We start from the raw sequence: 25,960 nt of genomic DNA on the forward strand, positions 1-25,960 counted from the left end.
AATCCATTGGCGCTTTTCAGGGCCAAACCTTTCACAAAAGAGTTATTAAACGTCATTTACAATTCAACGCAACATTACCTGTAAAACTTGATTGAAAGCATGCTTCGACGTCTGCAGGCAGTTATCTGTTCCAACACGACACACGAAATACTAGTGACTGGTTTTTTATGCTTTCGTTTCAAATTCACGACATGTATTCTTTTACATACCAGACCAAAATTAGCAAATATTTATTTCACTATTTTGGAGAACGAACCAAACTTTAACGAAACTTTTCTTTCTTTTCTTATAATCCTGGAAAAATAAAATCCTGATAACTGCTTTGAATTCATCTCCCTTTTGATTACATTTTTAAAATTAACATTCATTGCTAGTACTGTAATTTTGCTAATTGGTACAGAAAATTCACTCGGATATTCGATAAGTTATTTAAATTGAGAGCCCTTGGCGTAGTCCTACATCTCTTCGGTTACGTCCCCGGCATTACCCAACCATCTTTTTTATGCTTATCAGTGTAGTTGCCAAATATACCATACTAGGCCTTCTATTGCATGAGACATCCACCGAAAACCGGAACACACTTTCTCTATTAAAATTTTATGTTGATTCGGATAGAAAATATAAAATAATCGGTTTTATGGTCAGTATGAGATTTGAGCGTGATCAATTCGCGGTAATATTATTAAAATAGTAATCCTAAAGTTTCTTTCAAAAATTTGCTTTTACAGCACTCGGAAAACGTAACTCATGTAGGTTTAATGTGATGAAAACCTTGGTAAGGTTCAGTCAAGTGTATCACTGACTACGATTTTACCGATCTGATTTGATGAATAAATTATTGACTATATTCATGGTGTGAATAACGGACCAGTGTCAACAGTCGATGCGATATTAAGAATTTTTGAGTACAACGTGCATTACCAGGCTATCAATTTTGCTCCATTTCTATGAACAGTGGCTTGAATGTTTAATATTGACTGTAAACTAAAGTCTGCTTCATTTAATATTGGAACAAATTCTTTCGCTCATTGTGGCGCTCCTAGTGGACGGATTTGGAAACTTTTTTCACCCACGTGTCGGAAAATTCATTACCTTTCACCATGTATTTATGTCATAACACCAAACGATAGCATTTTGTAAACAACCGCCATGGAAGCCGAACGGAGAGATAAAATTGTGCACAGTTCTTGAAAATCCATTGTTGTCGGCATCTAAGCTAGCTAAACAGCTTAAAATGCCCAGAAATACCGTATGGCGTGTTATCAAGCAGTACAAGGAAACATTGACGACGGCTCGGAAGCCGCATTCGAAGCGTCGGAGTGGAACTGTCGACCGGAAACTGCGTGGGAAAGTCATCAAGGCCGTCAAGAGGAATCCCAATCTTTCAGACCGCGATTTGGCCAATAAGTTCCAGGCCGCTCACAGTACGGTGCGACGAATTCGTCTCCGGGAAGGAATAAGGTCATTCCGAGCCAGCAAACAGCCAAATCGGACGCTGAAGCAGAACAATGTGGCCAGAATCCGTGCTCGAAAGCTGTACGACCAAGTGCTGACCAAGTTCGACGGATGTATTCTGATGGACGATGAGACCTACGTGAAGGCGGACTTTGGGCAAATCCCAGGTCAAAAATTTTATTTGGCGACGGCTCGGGGGGATGTACCTGCAAAATTTAAGTTCGTGTTTGCGGATAAATTCGCCCGCAAGTACATGATTTGGCAGGGGATATGCAGTTGTGGACAGAAAACCAAAGTCATTCTCACTGACAAGACAATGACATCAGAAGTCTACAAAAAAGAGTGCCTACAGAAACGGATTCTGCCGTTTATTCGTGCCCACGACCGTCCAGTAATGTTTTGGCCGGACCTCGCAAGCTGCCATTACAGCAAAACGGTTATGGAATGGTACGCAACGAACGGGGTCAGCGTAATACCGAAGGACCTCAACCCCCCAAACTGCCCCCAGTTCCGGCCGATAGAGAAATACTGGGCAATCACGAAGCGGAGGCTTAAGGCAAAGGGAAAACTTGTTAGGAACATGACTCAAATGAAGAACTGGTGGAATCAAATCGCCAAAACGGTGGACGAAAAGGGTGTGCGCCGCCTTATGTGCCGTATTACGGGAAAAGTACGAGAATTTCTTCGAAACAGCAATGAATAATTTTTTTAATTTTTTTTTATGAAAGAGTAAAGAAAATGCTACATTTGTATGAAAAACAAATCATGAATTCGTTAATAAATGACTGAACTACACGCAATTGTTTGTGTTCCAATATTAAATGAAGCAGACTTTACTGAACCGATAGTTTTGTGCTGTCATTTGTTGAATCGAGGATAAAAATAATAATTTTAATTGTGTAAATTGTGTTGTGTGAGCAATGATACAGGAAGTGCCTTAAACTTCATCCATTATATGGGGATACCGACATAAGTGAACAAAAACACCCATTGATTTGATTCATTACCTTTGTGGTCGATTAGTCATTCATTTCCATTCTGTAATAATTTACCATTTTAAGGCCTAACTATGGATAGTAGTTCTATAATTAAAATTGAAAACAAATGTTATCTACGTTTACATGTTTATTTGTGTTTTGTCTAGCATGGTTAAATCCACGCCACTTCCTCCCCGTAAAATGAAAACAAATAGGACTATAAAGTTAGATTCGTGCACCGACACGCGTATTGGGTATTTGAGGCGTACTGCCACCGCTACCACTCAAAATATTTACACAATTGGTATCTGCTATGTCTCATAATTTTGCAAATTTTTGTTATTTGGATTAACAGTTCTATCAGAAACCCTCATTCAACAGAGATAATATCGGCCTTTGATGCACTGGAACAATGTATTCGTCTGTTTTTTGTACACAAATTCGCCCCCAATTTTGCGCAGTAGTTCATCAATTGAGCAGTTATAATCACATCAGGTTGAGTACATTTAAAAAAGACACCAAAGGATTACTTTATTCACAGTTGAGGGTTACCACTCGATAGCTGAAGTTGGTGAACAGTGGGAACTGGACAAACCTATTGAAAATGAGACAAGTGTTAATTGTTTTATTGGTGGCAACCGCGCTGGTTGGAATCGCCCAATCCGCAGCGACAAGCTGTGCTGCGAATGGAGAATACGTTAGTATCGATCCAAAAATATAGACATAGACTTATACATAGGTGAAATAGACTCCACACTTCAATGCTTTTTCATCTTCTCAATGTAATAATGTTCATTTTTCTTCTAATTATATATACTAAACTGATTAAGGATACTAAAGGCAAACGAGATATCAAGAATCGTGCAAATCCGAATGATTAAAGCTTGATGTAGTTGTCGACGATGTACTTTTGATGTTACGAAATGTAAAATTGTAATAAAATCGCGATTTTTCGACATTCATCTTTATAAGTTTAAGATTCAGTTATAAACCTATTAGCACAGAAAAATCCTGTCAGCGATTCGATTTTGTATGGTTATCACGATAGCATGATTTATTCCGACAGCGCGTCTAAGTTTACCTAGTTCACCAACATAGTAATGCTCTCTTCCTCAAATCCGCGATCCAGTGTCTGCGCCACAGTGAATGCTGCTCCGGCTCCTGTCTATTTTTCTCATACAAATGCGTACCGATATCGGGCCCTGTTTACCCGCCCGTTCAGTCAACAACCTGGAACCCACCTCCGAACTGTGCGAAGAACGGTGAATATGTAAGACTCTGAAAAACGCAAATCTTTCCAAACATTTACTATATATACTAAATTGAATTACAGTGCCTAATGCACAGTGATTGCTGCTCGGGTGCTTGTCTATCCTTCTCGTATAAATGCGTTCAGCTCCAGGGATAAAATTACTCGCTGTTCTGAAACACCATTCATACACAAAACATAGTCGTGTTCAGAAATAAATGATTTTTGTCTTCTATACTACTATAATATTCCTTCCACTGTATCCGAAACAATCCTCAGAAATTGAGTAAACTAAAGGATCGTCTCCTCTGTTTCAAACAGACCGGGTAATCGGTGGAACATAGGTTTGCTTGCGAGAGGCCGCCGCTTCCAACGGCGGGTCGGCGGCTAACTCGGATTGCGTCAACTTGGCGGATTGGGGTCGCTTCGTTAGATGGGGAATTCGCCCCCATTACATTGCCCTCGGAGTAAATTTCATTACGAAAAAATAATACTTATCCTCGTTAAATGGGAACTTCGCTCCCATTACATTGACCTCAGAATAAATTTCATCGAGAAATAATAAGTTCATGATACAAACTGCGCTGCGGTGATAAATACTTAAGTGCCATTTTTCCCTATTCACCTTTTCATGGCATTTATGCTTTATATTTTTATGTTAAAATTACCTAATTTTCGGAATATTCCACAATAAAACCGTTTAACTTTTCTTAATTATTTTATTTCACTTTCGGTCTTCGTACATGTAGGACACGTTATAGCGTTGTCGGATTTTTTTCAAAGCAAGAAGTTCATAGGTACCAATTAAACCGGTAGCATACATTCAGTTTGGATTCAATCAATTGGTTTCCTCACACGCGGATGAAACACCCAAGTTTGTCATCAACGTCGAGCCATTTGTCTACATTTCGTTTTTTTATATTGGAAATTAGAACTACGTCTTTGATTTCTATTCGGGGAGTAAGTCAACGAAATTGAAAATGAGACATATTACGAACATTGAGGAGATTACAAACGCATATTATGCAGAATGGTTATTGTTATACATGTTGTACAATATACCGTTAAACGGGAAATTTACCCATATTGACAAGTTTGCCGGACTTGCGGAGACCATTAAGATTTCTCCGATAAAAACGGTCCCTGGACGGTGACACTAGAATTTTGGAGCAAAACAAAAAACACTAAACGCATGCCAAGTCGTCTCTACTGCCACTGTAGCTACCGGAAGGCTAATCCGGTTTGAGATCATTGTCTGTCTGTTGAAGTTCGAGAAGAGTTCGACATTATTCTATGATGTGGAGTGTAATATTGCAAAATGTCCGAACGAATGTAAAATTGCCAGGAAAATCCGGCAACTTTGGTAGTTTTTGCTGAACTGCATCACTTCTCCAAAGTCCAGGATTCTTGAAAAGGATTGTTAATTGTTTTTGACACTCATATGTTCTGCGTTGAGGAAAGCACCGAACGTAAAATCGCACCCTTTTCAGCGCTTCCGCACGTTTGTCGTATTCCCTACATCGTGATCCGCTGTATGATTATTCAAATTAAAAATTGATAGAAATTGATTGCTTCGCATTAAATTTTTTTTTGTTTTCGATATTTTTAAGCCGTAATAAATACACCTTCTATTTAATGAAGAGTTTGGCGATTCAAAGATTATTTTGGGACTATCAATAGTACCGATTGATAATAATTAAAAAGTATTCGATTAGTTGATGAACGAATTATTTTTCAAAAAATCCTGAACATAACTTGACACTGATTGTTGTGCTCCCGTGGCCGAGTGGTTAGCGTCATAACTAACATGCCGGGTGTTCGGGTTCGATTCCCGTTCTGGTCGGGGGAATTTTTCGTTAAAGAAATTTCCTCCGACTTGCACTGTGATCACGCGTATTCTCTAGAGCTTGCCACTCAGAATGCATTCAAGGCGTGTTATTTGGCATAGAAATCTCAACTAAGTACTAATAAAAATGACGCAAGTAATACTACGTTGAGACGGCGAAGTTCCTCTAGGAACGTTAGTGCCATTGAAAAAGAAGAAGAACTTGACACTGGAGTGTCAATCACATAAAATAACTTCTACTCTTTCTGACGGTCAAATTAAAACTTTTATTTTACATAAATTAATTCAATAAACACGAGACAATTTTTCTACAAAAAGTACATAAATTTCCGCAGAAGATGCAACTTATTCAATATCGTATACGTCACATCATTTCAATGCGTGAGATTCAGGATGTGTTCGATCTTCATCCATTATATAGGGACGCGAGATAAAAGTGAACAAAAACATCCATTCATGTGTTTTATTACCTTTACGATGACGATTCGTCCATTGCCAAGCTGTGATAACTTATAATTTTTACAATTTAAACCCTAATATTCAACGGTTTTGGAATTTCAAAATAATCGATTTCACATAAACTTGTTTGTGGCTTTTATTAAATTGTCACTAAATTTCAATATTATTCTCCACAATATCGAAAAAAGATTTTCTCACGATTTGCATGTGAATTCGCACCATTTCCTCTCCATGAAATAAACACCAAATGAGAATACAACATTAGATTCGCGTACCGACATGCGCACACTTTTGAGCCTGCCGCCGTCGCTACCAATTTACACAATCAAAATCATTTATGTTTGCAAATATCTATCAATTGAAATGAATAGTTCATTTATAAATCTTCATGTGTTTCGTTCCACACAAATAATGTCAACATTCATACATTGGAACAATATGTTCATTTATTTTTGGACGCAATTTTGACAATTGGCATCAATTGAGAATTTCTAATCACATTAATTTGAGTATATATAAATATGCTAACGAAGGATTACATTATTCACAGTTAAGGACTTCCAATCATTAGTGGAAGTTGGTGATCAGTACAAACCAAAAAATAAACATTGAAAATGAGACAGGTGTTAATTGTTTTATTAGTGGCAACCGCGCTGATTGGAATTGTCCAATCCGCTGCGACAAGCTGTGCTGCGAACGGAGAATACGTGAGTATCTACTCAAACTAATAGACTACATATGGAATCATCACTTTTACACTTTCTTCCGCAAATCCACGATTCAGTGCCTCACACACAGTGATTGCTGCTCCGGAGCATGTCTGTCCTTCTCGTACAAATGCGTTCCGATATCCGGTCCTGTTTCCCCTACCCCGCCACCATCAACGTGGACCCCAGGTCCAAACTGTGCGAACAATGGTGAATATGTAAGGATCTACAAATCGTTAATCTATTCATATATTTTAAATGTTTAATTGTTTTACAGTGTTTAACGCACAGTGATTGTTGCTCAGGTGCCTGTCTATCTTACTCATATAAATGCATCGCTCTTCAGGGATAACATTATTCAAAAGCACTATCATCATTAACCCTTTCGCTACGACAAAGGAGGGCAGCACATCACCGTAGCGAAAGGGTTAAAATCATGTAGTGTTATAGAAATAAAAATAAATGTTTGTTCGATAATCATTGCAATTTGAAGATATTTTTCACCGTATCCAAAATGATCCATCCAACTACAGAACTAGATGGGCTGAAAAATCCCAGGATTTTTAATGAAAACATTCGTTTCTTGTGCAAAGCTGCATTTATTCATCGACATAGTTTCTTTTGAGGGCAATACACTTGGTATAGCGAGTTTCCAACATTTTGATTCCCTTTCTGTAGTGCGAAACGTCTAAGTCTTCGAAATATGCCTCAGTGCCACTCTGCAGACTGCCTATTGGACTCAGGAGTGTGGTAATGGATCCACGTTTCATTCATTGCCACAAAACATCGAAGGAAGTCCACTCGATTACGCTTCAACAACGCCAAATCGACTGTTGAACCATCAACGCGCCGCTGTTTTTGGTCAACGGTCAGCAAACGCGGCACCCGTCGCGCGGATAGCTTTTTCATGCACCAATTGTCGTGCAAAATGTATCCCACTCGCTCTTTTGAAATACCTACGGCCTCAGCTAACTCGCGTAACTTCACTTTAAGATCGTTCAAAACGAGTCGATGCACTTGTTTTACGATTTCGGGATTCGTAGACTCTTTTGGCCTGCGGTGCTTGTACGGTCCATTTTAAGTTCACTAAATCACCGTTAAACTGTTGTTCTCGAAGGAGCAGAAGTAGAACATTTCGTCAACCACTGCATTGATTGTTCAAAAGTTTTTCTCATCGAAAAACATTGTTTAATAAACATACGATGTTCCTCTTTTTCTATTTTCTATACGAATGCTCAGGTAGTGACATTTAAACAACTGTAGTGAACAAATTAACCAAATGTCATGAAACTTCACACATAAGCTAGTGACAGATGAATCTCTAGAAATTAATCTTGTTCATTTTTAGTGACTGTTGAAAAATTCCTTTTCAGCCCGTGTAATATTAGGCTGTCAAAAAAGTCCTGCGGTATTTCCGCGAGGTGTCGTTGTAAGGGCGTAGTTCTAGTTGTATTCATTGTATCGAGTCATACTATAGTTTGTTGGAAAGGTATTTTTGCGAGCTATAATATAGTCCTTGACAGTGTTTTGTTTGGTTAAGTCGTTCGTGAGTTATAGTGTCGCAAATATGGAGCAAAATAAAGAGAAAATCCGACATATTTTACAGTACTACTATGACAAAGGCAAAAATGCATCTCAAGCTGCCAAGAAAATTTGTGCAGTTTATGGATCCGATACAGTTTCCATTTCTACCGCACAACGATGGTTTCAACGTTTTCGTTCTGGTGTAGAGGTCGTCGAAGATGCGCCACGCTCCGGAAGGTCTGTCGTCGAAAATTGCGACAAAATCGCTGAATTAGCCGAGAAAGACCGGCATAGTAGCAGCCGTAGCATCGGCCAAGAGCTGGGGATAAATCATCAAACCGTTATTAACCATTTGAAGAAGCTTGGATTCACAAAGAAGCTCGATGTATGGGTGCCAAACACGTTGACGCAAAAAAACATCTTTGACCGTATCGACGCATGTGAATCGCTGCTGAATCGCAACGAAATCGACCCGTTTCTGAAGCGGATGGTGACTGGCGATGAAAAGTGGAAACTTACGACAACGTGAAGCGCAAACGGTCTCAGACGGTGGCCAAGCCCTCAATAACGGCCAGGAAGGTTCTGCTGTGTGTTTGGTGGGATTGTCAAGGAATAATCTATTATGAGCTGCTTCCCTATGGCCAAACGCTCAATTCGGACCTGTACTGCCAACAACTGGACCGCTTGAAGGTAGCACTCATGAAGAAGAGGCCATCTTTGATAAACAGAGGCCGCATTGTCTTCCATCAGGACAACGCCAGGCCACACACTTCTTTGGTGACGCGCCAGAAGCTCCGGGAGCTCGAATGGGAGGTTCTTTTGCATCCGCCGTATAGTCCGGACCTTGCACCAAGTGACTACCACCTGTTTTTGTCCATGGCGAACGAGCTAGGTAGTCAGATGTTAGCCACAAATGAGGCCTGTCCCCTAGAGGCGAATGAACTGAAAATTTTAAACCCTCTTAAAGCCAAAAAGAAGAAGAAGAAGAAATGAGGCCTGTGAAAATTGACAGGGGTATTATGAAGTTGGCATCTCGTTAGGAACAAGTCATCGAACAAAACGGCGCATATTTGACTTAAAACAGATGATTGTAACTAATTTTATGAACAAATTAAAATTAAAAAAAAAACCGCAGGACTTTTTTGATAGCCTAATATTAGCTGGTGATTTCAATATTAATTAGCGTGATGACTACAATTCGAACCATTTGAAGCGAGTATCCGATTTCTTCAATTTGAAACAAACAGTACATGAATTTACGCGCATTTCCAGGCACAGTAAAACTTTAATTGATCATGTTTATTCCAATTTTGATACTATTTACACAGTCACAGATACCAATTTGAAAATAACCGATCATGAGACTTTAATTATCAATATTGTAAATAATCTCGTGGTAAACGAAGATGTTGTGAAATTAAAGTGCTGGAGGAAATATTCGAAGCATGCTGTTTCGAATCTCGTATTGAGAAGCCTGGATTTTCCATTCGAGGTCGGCAATTTAGATGAATCAGCGGCTGTTCTAACAAATACCTTGAAAACGGGTACAAATCGGCTTGTTACGCAAAAATTTGTTCCTATGAAAAACTCGAACAGCTGGTACAATTTGGATCTTTTACGCCTTAAACGTGAGAGAGACAGATGGTACAACAAATTTAGATATTCACGATCAATTAAAAAAACTCGTTGTGAATATATTCAGAGGAAGATTGATCTGCATCAAAGCAACAGCAAGGAGTTGTGGAATATTTTCAAATCTTTATTAAAACCTATTAATAGCAAACCGCGGTCCATAACTTTTAATGGCACACTTGAACAGTCTGAACAGGCTATAGCATCTAAGTTTAACGATTATTTTGTCAATAGTGTTCCATTGATCAAACAGTCCATTGAATTGGTCGATGAACCTGATGAAATAAAACAGGTGGTTAATAGTGGTTGTAGATTTGAAAGTTTTCACCCAATTACATTAAACGAACTTGGAACTATTTGCTTTTCTTTAGGAAAAACGGCTGGAGTGGATAATGGCAATGCTAGAGTTATTCAAGATTGCTTTAATGTCATTGATCACATCATGCTGGACCTTATTAATAAATCTTTGCTAACTGGGCATGTGCCTAAGGTGTGGAAGGAATCTTTAATAGTTCCAATTCAAAAGGTTGCTGGAACGATTAAACCCGAAGAGTTTCGTCCCATCAATATGTTGCACACGCTAGAGAAAATATTAGAAGTAGTCGTTAAAGGCCAGCTGCTGGAATATATAAATTGCAATGCTTTATTAGCAAAGCATCCACCAGAACAATCGGGATATCGGGAAGGTCATTCCTGTGAATACCGCATTGAACTTGGTATTAGCAAAATGGAAAGAGAAGCTAGTGTGCAAAGAGAATATCATTGCTGTTTTCTTGGATCTAAAACGCGCTTACGAAACAATTTCTAGGCCCTTGTTGTTGAATACGATTAAGCGCTTTGGATTTACGAGTACTGCATATAAATGGTTTGAAAGCTATTTCAATGACAGAACTCAACAGGGAAGTCTATTAGGGCCCCTTTTATTTATTATGTATATCAGTGACATGCGAAGAGTTTTATGATTTTGTGATATCAATCTTTTTGCAGATGATACTGTGTTATTCATTGCAGCTAATGATTTAGATCAGGTCGTTTTACATTTGAATGGGGATTTACATTCTTTAAGTAGATGGTTGAAGTATAAGCAATTGAAATTGAATATAAGTAAAACTAAATATATGGTAATCTCGCGAAATCGTTTAAATGAAAACGTCTCCATCGTTATTGATAATGAGACTATTGATCGAGTTCGGGACATTAAATATCTTGGCGTGATTATTGATGACAAACTCAAGTTCAACACTCACATTCACAATGTCATCAAGAAAATTGCCAAAAAGTATGGAATCTTATGTCGATTGAAAAACGATTTAACTATTTGCAGCAAAATATAGCTATACAAATCAATCATCTCTCCTCATTTAGACATTTGCTCTTCCATTTTATTTTTAGCCAATGACACACAAATATCGAGATTACAGCGCTTGCAAATCAAAATAATGCGGTTGATACTAAAATGTTTTATCAACAGCCGAACGAATTTTGTTTATTTTTATGATGAAGATCTTTACTGACGAAGTTTTATACGAACGGATAATTTTATGTGGACAATTTTTTTGCAGTTTGTTTTCAATGTTTTCAATTAATCGGACGAAGTTTTTTTTGAACGGATTATATTATGTAGATTATTTATATTTTTTAAATTATCTTTTTTTTGAAATTTATATTGATCTCTATTATGTCTGTCATGATCTTGGTGATGCTGGACTATTTTTATTTTTATTTTGTCGTTCTTATAGTTGTATTAGTTTGAAATAAATAACAGAAGTCTACAAAAGTGTGAGCGTCGCGCGCGAGACACAGATATAAAGGATAAAGACACAGATATTAAATTGAAAGTTTATTTCAAGTGCCGGTCTAGGAATTTTTCGTAAAGGAAATTTTCTCGATTTCTCTGAATGAGGGTATTTATAGTCAATGCAAAACAAGGCTGGCGGTTGGACTTGTGCTCTGGTGGACCACTTGGCTGCTTGTTCTGTGGCGGACATGACTGAGTATTGGCTTGTCTTTTGACATTGCAATTTTTTGAACTTATATCTGTAAATAAAATCGGTTCGTTTTTCATGTTTGCTAAACTGATTTCAATGTTGAGAATAAATAAATAAATTATCTTTTAGATAACTCGTCTTGCTCAAACCTCTGTAGGGGAAAGAGGCGGGACCATCATCATCATCTAAAAAAAATAAATAAATAAAGAAACAACTCTTTTGAAATTCTAACTGTTTGTGTTGCAACGAAATAGAATCAGGGTGGTCTTATAGAAGTTGGACAGAGTGTATTTAGCAAAAAAACGTAAATCAGCGAAGCATTGGACGACTGAGCGGACTGGGCTGGTGTGTGATCAAATAGTGTGAAAGCCATGACAAAAACAAAAAAGCATGAGCCTACCACTCACTGCCAAATCCCGGGAAGAGCTACAGATTTACTATGGAACTCGCTGTCGCGAATAATCGGGATTCTACTGTATGCCAAAAAAAGACGGTCGTGAATCAACTAATGATTATGGATGAGTCGGTGTTTGTTCAAATAATGCTAATATCTATGTCTAGAAAAGCAGGTGATTTTATTCAAAAATTTCCTTTCTAGTTTTCTAGAAAAGAAATTTTTGAATAAAATCACCTGCTTTTCTAGACATAGAAGAAACGGAAGAACTCATTTGCTGCCTTGATGAGCGGACATGCAAAATCGTCTGCTTGTCCGAATGTGAACACATTTGGGCAGTTAAGGTATTTCGGATGCACGGAGGATTGAATGAACACGTCTTGACGATTTGAGTGTCAAAAAGAAACCTTTTCCCAGTTTGTTTATTTTATATTTTCTCAATACTCAATCTCTCGAATACTCGACCAGCAGTTTATGATTTAATACTTCCCTGTTATCTGTGCTCCTGATGCGTTGTACTACATGAAGTAGATCTAGCGCAGAATATTTGCAAACGAAAGGACCATTTCGAGAAACGTTGTGATCCGACACAATGCACTAGTAATTTTTCTTGCTGTTGAAAGGAATAGTCTAGTCGAAAAGGCCATTCAAAAGGTTTTATTGAAATCCAACGATTCAACATTTGCTACTGAAAGGAGAATTCTTCATAAGATAAGCAAACCAGGTGGAAGACCTTCCGGACCCGGGCCGATAACGAACGAGGGTCATTGGTCACTTTCATCAGGAATCGCAAGAATTGTCAAAAACTTATAAACAATTAGTCGAATTTTTTAAGTAATACATGTTATGTTTTTTTCATAACAATACAGCGAACTGAAAACGTCGATCTAACAAACTAGCAACTGCGAAGTCTCGAAAAACGAGCTTTTGCTAGAGATATCAAGATTGCGTACACATTGGAAGGCCGCTGAAATTAATCACAATGATGTCAATCATGGGATTGCGTTGTATGTATTACAGTTCATCATGGGGTGGGACTTCCAAGAATCGCTTACAAATTTTTTTTCTTGGAAGCAGAATTTGAATTTGAAGCTGTTAGGTTATCATGTCCCTCCACAATAACATTCAATTTTTCAGTGTGGTTTCAGTGTGGAAGTGCTGATCCTATGATCCTAAGTCTGCCTCTTGAGTGAGAGCGATGGAAGTGCATGAGAGGACTGGACTGGATATCCTTGAAATGAGGTTTTTATAAGAAAAATAGCTGACCCGGCAAACGTTGTTCTGCCATATAAATTACTTCTAGTAATATTTTAACTGTTGAAAAAAAATGGATGGGTTATATCTATGATATAACCGCAAGGTTGACGTGGGACTATGTTAGCTTAGCAATCATTTGTTTGTATTTATTAAATTTTTGATTAAATGAAACCATTCCCAACTCAATTAAATGTGAGTAAAACGATTGAACAAAGGCTATGTAAGGTCGATTCATGCATTGTGATAGATTATGTTCTTCGTTTCAAGTAAATTTAATGACAGTCCTTTTACATTTGGTATGATGCCTAGGACAAAATATGTGAACGGAAGAATTTTTTTTTTCCAAAATATATATTTTTATCAAGACTCATATGGCGTTAGCCTCACGGGCCGGGAGTTCAATACTTTGACAATTTTTCTTATTATCTATGTTAGTAATATGTAACCGATTACTCGCGGTTGGCTCGAGGTTAGTATTACAAGTGTTTTCGTAATTGGGATGTTGCTGTCCCCAATGCTCTGTACGTGTGCCCGACACGGGATACTTCCTATTGGGATGCAGCTGACCATTAATCAGCAACGCCCCCCTAGTCTGTATCTCATATCTAGCGTGGTGCGTCTTTCTCGACTCGAGGAATCCAGGATAGAATGGTCACTAGCCGGCGCAATCATCAGTTCGTGTAGAGTTGTCATGAGCGGTACAACCTTTGGCTCTTGTTGAATGTTCAGTGGACTGCACAACCTTTGGCCCGTGTATCTGTAAAGAGTGTGTGTATGTATTGCCGCGACTAAGTAAAAGTTTATCGATCGGATAGGAGGGATATGAAACGGGGACCCAACGAAGTCAGTGGGTCAACGGAAGAATTATCAAACGATTATTTATTTTACTTTTACCCCTGAAGTTTGCGTATGTTTGTGTATGTACTTCTCGAACTGCGAATTTGCTTGATTTGATTTAGGCACTCAGTTTCGGACATGTACCTTAAACGCATATTGTTTAATCAATAGGCGTTATCGCAGCAAATGGTTATCAACATTTTGCCTAATCATCAAATGGTGTGCGTAGAAATTCTGTGAGCAGAACATGTGAAGGTATATCCTTCAATGCAATCTTGAATAACCGCGCAAAAACGTTGTGTTCGTACCCCGGCTTGCATGAATCAACAACTTCAACTTCTTTAGAACAAAAAAAAATCCCGACCTGTATGAATTTGCAATGCCAATTTCCCCAGGCACATTAGTTTTGAAATCTCTGTTAGGGAACACATCTCGGTGGGAACAAAAGCTCCCCCCTACTTTCATGTATTTTCAATGCCGATTTCTCCAACGCTGCTTCGTTTTGAAGTCCGTGTTAAGGGACATATTTCAGTGAGATCAAAAGTCCCCATGCTTTCATGTATTTGCAATGCCGATTTCCACAAGGCTGCTTGGTTTTGATGGTCGTGTTGGGGAAATCGTAAATCGGGCCAATCAAAACGAGGCAGTTAGGGCGTTCAGATAACGCTCAACATTTCACAGTTATTCAATTGTTTATCTAATGAAAAATAACATTTTATTAATTGCGATAGATGCGTAGAAATAATCCCTATCAATTGATGCAAACATCTCTCCGATCCAGTAAGAAATGTTCGAGTTATAAGCAATCGAAATCTTGCATTTTTCCCTGCATGTTCTGTGTTTAGGTTTTCATTTTACCCCCCGTATATTCCGGTTAGACGTAGTCCCACGTCAAAAAAAAAAACTAATGTATTGCAATACATATACATACATGTATGGCAGACACGAAAATAATTTCAAATTGCTTAAATTTGGATGAAAATCATTACTCGATGTTGTTTAAATACTTAGAAAACAGTCCGAACTTAACGATTCTTCTATAAATCTTGTATACATCCAGCAACATGTTGGACGAAATTAGTGTAATTTTGTAATAGAGCCCATTAAAGACTGCATTTCTTTTGTTTGAACACACGTGCTGTCGTTTGAAAAAAGGCTGTGTAGGTGTTACTCATGATAGCGTCTCGCTATCATTCCTCGAACCACTTCTGTCGATTGTCTCATAGAAATCGCAGTCGTTCGCTCTCTACCTTTGCGAATATGTTGACCATGGATTATTGACACAGCTCAAGACATCTAGAATGACGTTGTCCTGACTGCGCCAATTCATCAAACGACACACATAAGAATCCATCGAGGGCACTCTTTTGTTTGTTTCGTCTCCTCCAACCACATAATATTAAAATATTAATTCAAAATGAGTAATGATGTTCCTAATAATTAAAGTAATTAAAGTAACACGTGCTCTTCAATCGGTTTTTTATCAGAATTGACGACAATAGCGTGACTGTTATTTTGCATTCCGAGCATGGGTGTGATTAGAATAATTTCAATGATTCATTATGCTCATCCAAAAAGGCTTCCAGCTCGCCGGCGATATTCCTAGTTTTAGTCGAATTGAGGTTACTCGCATATGTGTAGGGTGAAATTCGATGAAGAGGACGAAGTGCCATCTGGCATTAAACAACGTAAATAAATTCGTCCTGTTTAAAAAACGAACGACGAATCAATTATTTGGTATCGTTTATATAAAAATACCGCGAAATATCGCGATAAAAAAAGGAGATGAGGGTGAAAATTGGTTATATATGGTTATAAGTTTATTTTCAAGCCAAATTTATGCAAAAAATACAAACACAAAGTTATTCAGATTTTATTTGCATGGGAGCACCCTAATCGGTATCAAATATAAACTAATAGGTATCCTAGCGGTAACATATATAGTTTACGACCTATTCTCATGCCTACCAAGTTTTTTGAGTATAATATCATTAAAATCGATCAAGCCGTTTCGGAGGAGTTTGACCACGAACATCGTGACACGAGAATTTTATATATAAGATATTGAGATAGGTGTCCAACATCATATCGCATAATTCGATTTCTTCCGAACATAATTGAAAAATATCGGTTTATATAAAATTCAACCATATCTCTTGATGGTTTGAAGGCTCAAACAATGTCAATGTGGCATATCGATGTTATTTTGCGAATTTCTAATATGTAGTCAACAACTTTGTAACATTTTTCTGTGACCAGCAGACAATCAAAGAAGGCAACGAAGTTAGATATGCGCCCCGATAACATGTGGCGTTATCGGTACCGATACAAGAATAACAAATTTCCCATCAAAAGAACACCTTGTGTACAGTGAAACAAATTGAGCTCAGTATGAATAAAAATCTGCATTGTTCACCCTCACGGGAACAATGTTGGTCTTTGTCGCTCCGGAATGACCAATTCTTCGGTCACAAATATACATTAGTACATTAGTGATTCGTATCGAGCAGCAAGTAATGACCACACGTGAACCCCAAATTTCATATTTCGTTTAAATGCACCCGCGAAGATGATTTCGCTCACAGTTGATAACAGTGGCTCGGTGAAACAAGTTGGAGTTCTATTTGAAAACGTGTAGAGTGTATTGATAGAAAATGGGAAGAGTGTTATTTTTTATATTGTTGGTAGTCATGCTAACAGGGTTCATCCATTCCGCAACCACAAGCTGTAAAGCGAACGGCCACTATGTGAGGATCCTGAAGTACAATTAGGTTGATATTTGAGCCATAATTATTTCCCTTTGCTTTCTTCAGTGTGTCGAACACAGTGAATGTTGCTCCCGTATCTGTATGTTTTATGCAGCCAAATGTGTTTCTGGACCTTCCGGGCCTATCACACCCCCCACCCAAGTCAAATCCAGCCCAGCTCCAAAATGTGCGAACATCGGGGAATACGTAAGATTTTTACAAAGAAATTCTATTTTCCTATTTTTAAACATTACGTCTTCTTTATATAGTGCCAGTACCACGAGGATTGCTGTTCCCGAGCTTGCCATTCCTTCCTGGCTAGATGTGTTACATGAACCGGGATGAAATTAATCCAATGGTTTCGAATCAGGACCATAGACTATAATGCTATGCTTGATTCCGGAAATAAATATATGCTTTAAAAACTGTTTAACAACGGACTTTTAACATTTCTCACCACATTATTCAACAAAATTTTATACTTGATCAAGCAGTTTTTTATTCATTTGCTATGATTCTCTATCCCATTGAGAGATTAGGGGCCTGATTCTCGAATACACTTCACGGTGGAAACGAAATAAACGGCACGCCAATGAACTACGTTTTACGAGTTAGTGAAGTGTCGAAGATAATGATGAGTTTTCAGGCAGAATGAGCACTTTTCAAATGAAAAATCATTAATGAAAATTAACTTCTTCGTATCAAACTGGTATTCAATGTGAGTAGAAAACTTTGTTTTCTTCATGTGATATAATAATCTCACACAAAAATTTCATCTGAAGATAATTTGATATTATAATGATAAATTTAGTGGGAAACTAATCTCGCATCCAGATGTCGACACCGTACCGTTGTCATCGCGAATGCGTTTCATTCCTTTTCCACCGTGAAGTGTATTCGTAGTGTATTCGAGAATCAGGCCCTAGATCTTATTCACAACTTTTCGCCAATAAATCCATAAAGCCATGATCCGATCCATGGCTTCTCTTCTCCAACTCCCGGCTGCACCGATTCTTGCCAAGCAGTGCTCTCGCCGAATTTTGGACCGTCAAACACCGCGATTGTTTATAAAGTTTACTTATCGAACGATAAAGACAGGTTGTGCGCAATTATATGGGCTTGTATTGATAGTACAAACTTGTTTGTTGATCCGTTCAAAAAAGAATTCAAAACAAACCTCGAAACAGCACGTAGGCTTACGGGCGGGGGAACGTGGCGAACGTGGGAAACGATATACATCGATACGCTCTCCAACAGGTCTGAATGTCGAACCGGTGAAGAATGGTTAGTTATCACTAGATTTCGTTTCAAATTAACTAAGATTAGAAATTTGAAAAACTACCTATAGTCCTATTATCTTATTGATGAGCTTGAGAACTACAAGAAAATGGATGCAATTAAATCCATAAATAAACTCTATGAAAAAAATAAATAAAACTACAAAATCATGAGTTTTTTTTTATCCCATTTATTTATTATTTAAGGCTCATTAGCATTTTAGCTGTAACAGAGCCGAATTTTAATCGTGTACATGTCACATGGTTATCATATCTATAATTAGCACATTATACAGTTGCCGTTCGTCAGTATTACTTCTATACCATTACATATGGTACATTCACACAGTAGCCATTTAGGCGTAAGAGTATTCTTTCTGTTCTTCCATTATCCAGTTGGACCACCGGACAGCGGAGACAGTTGATTGATCATTGTTGAGTTATTTATAGAACAGCAGCCCGATGTGTCTTGCAGAGCAGAGCAGTTGTATGGATGAATCGATCTTATTTCGACAGTGGATCGATCTCCATCGCTGATGATTGTTGCGTGGACGTAGCTATTCTGTAACAACACAAAGATGGTCAATGAGGGTCCTGAGTTTTGAAAAAATTAAAATCAATCATAAATTATTTTTGAAATAAATCTATATTAGAGCTTGAAGTATACACTAGGGTGCCAATGAATGTATGGGAAAAAATCGACCCTCAAATTTCGAAAAGTTACAAAAAGTTATACAAAATGTTCACCACCTCGAAAAAACACCCTATACCAAATTTCAACTCAATCGGACATAAGGGAGAGTGGCGCAAAAGCGGTCAAAGTTTGATTTTTATGAAAATCGAAAAATCACCCAAGGGGGGAGTAATGGAAATCGGGGTTTTCGAAATTTTTGTTTTTATGCCAAATGTCTTAAACGTCGAGATCTAGTGTCATCTCGAAAAAAATTTTTTTAGCAAAAATCGGCACTCTGGGACTTGGTTTTTTTCGGCATGTGAAACTAAAAGTATGATTTAGGGTGCCAATAAAAATAGTTATCTCGATTTTTCATTCGGAACTTGCTACGAAATGTTGATTTGCACGATAATATACCCTATGCAAAATATTAGCTCATTCGGACTTCATTTACTGGAGTCGCAGACGTTAAAATTTGAGTTTTTTGAAAACCGCAAAATCACCGGAAATCGGGGTTTATAAAAAAAAAATGTTGGTGCCAAATGTCTTAAAATTGCATTACTCGTTGAAATTTACAGTTATGTCAAAAAAATTTTTTTTTCAAAAATCGATTATTCAGACGGAAAATCGACCAAGCGTCAAAAAAACATTTTTTTGGACAAAAAAAATTTCGAGATAACTGTAAATCTCGACGAGTAATGCAATTTTAAGATATTTGGCATCAAGAAAAAATTTTTAAACCTCGATTTTCGGTGATTTTTTATTTTTTCAAAAATCTCAAATTTGAATGTTTGTGATACCAATAAATGAAGTCCGAATGGGCTAATATTTTGCATAGGATATATTTACGTGCAAATCAACATTTGGTAGCAAGTTCCGAATGAAAAATCGAGATAACTATTTTTATTGGCACCCAAAACCATATTTTTCGTTTCGTATTTCATAAGTCCCAGAGTGTCGATTTTTGACAAAAAAAAATTTTCGAGATCACACTAGATCTCGACGTTTCATGCAAGACATTTGGCATCAAAAAAATTTTTTTTCGAAAACCCAGATTTCCTTTACTTCCCTTGGGTGATTTTTCGATTTTCAAAAATCTCAAACTTTGACCGCTTTTCGCCACTCTCCCTTTAGTCCGATTGAGCAGATATTTGGCATAGGGTGTTTTTTCGAGGTGGTGAACATTTTTTATGAGGTAACTTTTTGAAATTAAAGATGTCCATATTCATTGGCACCCTAGTATAGACCCCTAAACAGTCGTTTGCTTTCGAGTTTCGGTGACAAAACCTCTATGAAATCCACTCCAATTTTACGATAACAGTGGACAACCGCTTGGCTGTAGAGCCATCTCGCCAAAGCAGACTTAAAGTTCACAGGTATTTTTGAAAGACAGCATGCATTGTCTGTGGCATTCCCCTTTGTACAATTTCGAGTCCATTGTCTTGTTTATGACAATAACTTTGGTTTTCGCCCAGCAGGTGCAATTATCTTGCAAAATCATGAACTTTCGAGCAGTCTCTGAGCAGTTTTTTCAGTCTCAATGGCTAAAGAACAAGTGGAAATACACTTCCGAAAGAGTATTAAACTGTTACTTTTTTCAAATGATTTCTAAGACTCGTATCAGTGAAGCGCCACACACTCTGATAAGTTAATTGATCTATTTACGTACCAAAACCAAAAGAAATGATGTACTTTGCTCTTCTCTCACAAACACTATTACCACATGAAAACACGTGGTTTTACCTATACTACTACGATGGCTTCGTTCCACCTTCACCTAAAGGTTACTAAGTCGCAATGAAAAACAGATCCGCTCGTTGTACCGCTCGAAAGATTCGTCTGCTAAACTTATATTATTGTATTACCATTGTATATTATATTTTTTTTACCATACATTTTCACACTGTGCAATTGCATATCATAGGACGCTTTTGAACGCTCAGCAGTGTAGTGAAATACCATTTTGTCTCATATTCCGAACAGTCTAAAATCCCGAACACTTCATTTTTAAATGTAAATTTACTATACTTCAATGTTATAAATAATTGAATATTAAAGGCCCAGACATTCTTTGGGGTATTGGCTAGATTTTACCATCATTCATAGGTATCGATATAGTCTATAATCTTACTATAAATAAAATCGCTAAAAAATAAAGCGCGGTCGTCGTGAACAGTCGTAAACGGTCGTAATTGGCCGTATTCTCGACGTAAACACAGATTGAGAGAGTGAGCAGTGAGCATCTGCGTTGTGTTTTTTTGTGAGACCGTGCGCGTCTGCGTCTATGCGTGTGTTCGTTTGTGTGTGCATGTGCGAGTACGTGTTTGTGTGTGCGTTGCGTGTGTGGGAGTCAGTGTGTGTTGTTGGTTGGTTGGTTGATGTAAACAAAAACAATGTGAGAGAGTGAGCAGTCAGCAACTGCGATGTGTTTCTTCGTGTGTGAGACTCTGCATGCGTGCATGTGCGTACATGTGTTTGAGTGTGCGTTTTTTAGAGTAGAGAGAATAGAGAGTAGCGAGAATAGAGAGTAGAGAGAGTACAGAGTAGAAAGTAGAGAGAGTAGAGAATAGAGAGTGTAGAGAGAGTAGAGAGAGTAGAGAGAGTAGAGCATAGAGAGAGTGCAGAGTAGAGAGTAAAGAGGGAGTGGAGAGAGTAGAGAGTAAAGAGGGAGTGGAGAGAGTAGAGAGTAGAGTGGAGAGTAGAGAGAGTAGAGAGTAGAGAGAGTACAGAGAAGAGAGACAGTACAGAGAAAAGAGAGAGTAGAGAGTAGAGAGAGTAGACAGAGTAGAGAGTAAAGAGAGTACAGAGTAGAGAGTAAAGAGAGAGTGAAGAGAGTAGAGAGTAGAGAGAGTAGAGAGAGTAGAGAGAGTAGAGAGAGTACAGACTAGAGAGAGTACAGAGACTAGAGAGAGTAAAGAGTAGAAGAGGAGAGTGTAAAGAAAATAGAGAGTAGAGAGTAGATAGTAGAGAGTATAGAGAGTAGAGAGTAGAGATTTTAAAATGAAGAGCAGAGAGTAGAGAGAAGAGAGAACAAAGTATAGAGTAGATAGTAGGAAATGGAGAGTAGAGAGTTGAAAGTTAAAGTAAAAGTTGAAAGAGCAACAATTAATCGCAGAGAAAGAGTAGAAGTTTGATACATTTGGACTAAAAAAAAACATTGAATAAAAGAAAATAAAAAAGGTGCGAGAGTTTGTTCGAGACTTTGCGGTAAATTTATTAAAACATGGAATTGGGCCGCTAGTTTATCATATTAAACATTTGCAAAAAAGTGGCAGTCAAAACCAAAGATAGAATGTTAGCGTTAGCAAATTCCGTTAAAAGCAAGCATCGTTAATTTTTCAATTTTTGTAGTTTTTTCAACTATTTTGTTTGTTGTTTTCATATTAAATGCTAAAAAAGGTATGAATCTACAATAAATGGATGAAAACAATGATGTTTTATGCAGAAACACTCATTAAAAATAGTATTGATGTAGTGTTCGGAATTTGAGTCAAGTTTCGACGCGTCTTTCAAATTCCGAACACTTCATTTTAAATGTAAATTTACTGGACTTCAATGTTATAAATAATTGAATAATGAAAGCCTTAACATTCTTTGGGTTATAGGCTTCATTTTAACATCATTTACAGGTATCGATGCAGCCTATAATTTATAACATCAAGCATTTGCAAAAAAGTGACAAACAAAAGCGACGATAAAAGTTTACGTTAGTGAAATTCGTAAAAAACAAGCTTCGTTAATTTTTCAGTTTTTTAGTTTTTTCAACTATTTTGTTTGGTGTTTTCATGTTAAGTGATAGAAACGGTAAGAATCTACAATAAATGGATGAAATAAAATGATATTTTATACAGAAATCTTCATTAAAATTAGTGTTCGGAATATGAATGAAGTTTCTACGCATGATTCAAATTGCGAACAGTTCATTTTTAAATGTGAATTTACTGAACTTTAATGTTATAAATAATGCAATACTCAAAACCCTGACATTCTTTAGGTTATAGACTTCATTTTAACGCCATTTACAGGTATCGATACCGATATAGCGCCCTTGGTCCCGAAACCATGTAAAGAAACAAATACAATCAATTATTACCAAAACAAAATCAATTTTTTGCGAGCATAACATTTTTCCAAAAAAGACTAGCTAATTAACTTTAATTTGATATATCAATCATATGAATCGGTCCAGTAGTTTAGAAGTAGTTTAAAAGTTATGAGTTTTTATATGTATTATAGTGATTTTCAACTCATTTAGCTGGTTCGTCACTTTTACTTCCATTTTTGGAAGAATGTCGGGAGTGAGAATTGAACTCGTGACCTTTAGCGTGAGAGGCATGGATGTTACCACTACGCCAGATCGCCTCCCAAAAGTTATGAGTTATGAGTTATGATTTTGTCAGTGACAAAAATGGTTTTCGGAATTTGAGACAAATGTGATTCTTGTAATTCTCAGTTTTTCACCATGAAAACATATTTGTAAATCTTTTTTTTTTGTAGTCAAATGAAAAAGAAGGCTCTATTGTATCCAAAAATCAAATGAATTTCGCGAAAAACTACCATTTCGAGTAATGAGACACTGTTTAAATGCCATCAAAGCTTAAGTGCTCGGAATTTGAGACAAAACGGTAGCACTATGCGTGATCGACCGAAGCATAGTTGTTTGGTCCACTCTGTTGAAAACTAAAACTTAGGTTAATAGGTCAATAGTTCCTGTTCAGTTCCTGAAGAGAAGCGACAACGGCATCGCAACCCTCACCCCTTTGTGACTATCCTGTCAGCTAGCAGAGAGGCGCAGCAACGAGGAGCAGGCAATTATTTTCCAACCGAGAAGCACTCAAAAACAGTCAAATCTAGAAATGAAACGGATTTTTGGTAACTATCCAGTATCCTGCCGTATACCGGATATTAGGAGAAAAACCATAAATTCTCATCAACAGAAGATAAATCATAACAAAACAGGTTAAGAGAACAGTTTGTCGCTGTGAACACTATTGCAAGGAGCCGATAGATAAACAAAACTTGCCAGTTTAGGGTGTTGCTTAGAGATCAATGACCAAGGATCGCGATCGCAATTGATTCGAAATATTTCGGGATACGCCGGAACTTGTAATGATTGTCACTTCTTTTTTGATTTGTAGTGGAATAAGTGTACCCTCTCTCAGATTATCATCTCTGAAGTTCATAGCTTTTTTATCTTGAATACAAATAATTGATTGATGTTCTTCGTAATGTTGTTGTAAGAAAAAGTCAATGAAGAGAATCGATCAAAGCAGATAGAACCTTTTCAAGAGTTGAACAATTATTGCCGAATAATGAACCATAATAATAATAATGAGTAATGAACTTTGTTCACAATTTTTTGGAGTTTTAAAAACTGCCTTCCGATTAGAGAATAATCGCATGATTGAAAAAATCTTTAAAATTAGAAAAAGGGAAATTTTTCATTCTATAATTTTTTTTCCTGTAGTAACAGGAGCGCTCTTGGAATCAAGTGAATGCTGATCGATAACGTTAATTTGATTTACCATTGAATATTATACTTGCAACAAAAAAAGTATTCCTAATTATTGACTGTATTTGTTTTTTGTTGTTTACATGATTTTGGACTAGAGGTGCTGTATATTTTTATATTTTTCCTGAAAGCTGAGTTTTTTTACATAGCATATCCAAAACTCATAGATGTCTTTTCAAATATAATATTTTTTCCTGAAAATTTCCTAATTGGCATTAATTTGATATATCAAACATTTGAATCGGTCCGGTAGTTCAAATGAATTGTTGAAAAATGTCATTTTTGGAAAAAGTTGGAAAAAATGATTTTTCGGACCTCCTAAACTCGAAAATAAGAAACTAAAAAAAAAAATCCGTGTCTAATATTTTGACGAAAATCTGAGAACTACTATATCGGTTTTGCATGGAATGGCTGATATGAATCCTATTAATACTATTTCCATATGACACCAACTATTACCATAATAGGTACACTCATTACGAAACTCCAGGAACTCTATTACCACAATGGGTATATGGAAATCACATTTTCAAACAAGTTTTTTATACAATTTAGTCAATTAATCATCGAAATATCAGTGAGAGTTTTCGAAAACAGAGTTCAAACCGCTAGAAAAAGTATACTTTTGTATACTTTTGAACTAAAATAGAGTATTTATTTGCAAATACGATACCATCAGCATCGGCTGTCACCATGAAACTATCACAAAAGTTAGAGCAGTTTCCCGAAAAACGGATCGAAATAACTTGTCGTCCTAATTTCGGTTTGTCTGACAGATTTAGCTAAGTAAATTGCACGGATAATCGAAGTGTTTTACAAATTATGGTAATTGTGGTGCCCAGCATAGAAACACCATTTATTCAAAGAGCACAAGAACAAACCAACACACTTTATGTAAACTATGGTAAGAGAGTAGAGAGGAAGTCATTCAATAAAAACGCGAGTAACTTCCGGCACAGAAGTGCTTATTATTTCCCGGATTATTCCCGACCTCCAAAACTGTAGACTTCCCTGGGGCTGAACAGTTACTACTGGTTGTTAGTAGAGAATTATGGTTTATTCGTGGTGGCGAGTACTACAACGTTAGTGGTTACCCCACCTTGAAGATAATCGATCGATTATCGGTCAATGAAGTCAATGAGATATCTGCCACTTGAAATTTACCGCTTTAGGTCAGGACACTTTGACGGATAAGAATGAGTAATTGATACGAATATTGCAGCAATGCTGCAATTGGCTCAAAAATTGCACTTGTTCAGGTATATTCAGAAACGCAGATATAATTTTCAATTCATTTAGTAAGTTTTGTCCAAAAACTAAGCCAACACTGGCTGACAAGACATACAAACCGTTTGATGTTCAAATCTGGACGAACTTCGAAGGGTAAAAGGCTATGACGGTTTCTTTTGAAATAAACCGCCATCAT

The 25,960-nt window shown here is 37.2% G+C and overlaps 1 protein-coding gene and 2 long non-coding RNA genes across 3 annotated transcripts in view; 2 read left to right on the forward strand and 1 right to left on the reverse strand.

The window, feature by feature from the left end:
- The window catches only part of LOC129765179 (muscarinic acetylcholine receptor gar-2), a 169,850-nt gene that overhangs the window by 77,098 nt on the left and 66,792 nt on the right, over positions 1-25,960 (reverse strand). The gene's annotated exons all lie outside the window — the stretch shown is intronic.
- Positions 2,936-3,901, forward strand: LOC129765195 (uncharacterized). The gene is made up of 3 exons (XR_008741403.1): positions 2,936-3,129; positions 3,562-3,702; positions 3,766-3,901. It is a non-coding gene; the product is annotated as an uncharacterized LOC129765195 (long non-coding RNA).
- Positions 16,893-17,508, forward strand: LOC129765191 (uncharacterized). The gene is made up of 3 exons (XR_008741402.1): positions 16,893-17,072; positions 17,139-17,279; positions 17,342-17,508. It is a non-coding gene; the product is annotated as an uncharacterized LOC129765191 (long non-coding RNA).

The sequence above is a fragment of the Toxorhynchites rutilus genome, chromosome 1 (assembly GCF_029784135.1).
Source record: "Toxorhynchites rutilus septentrionalis strain SRP chromosome 1, ASM2978413v1, whole genome shotgun sequence".
In the NCBI taxonomy this organism is placed as follows: domain Eukaryota; kingdom Metazoa; phylum Arthropoda; class Insecta; order Diptera; family Culicidae; genus Toxorhynchites; species Toxorhynchites rutilus.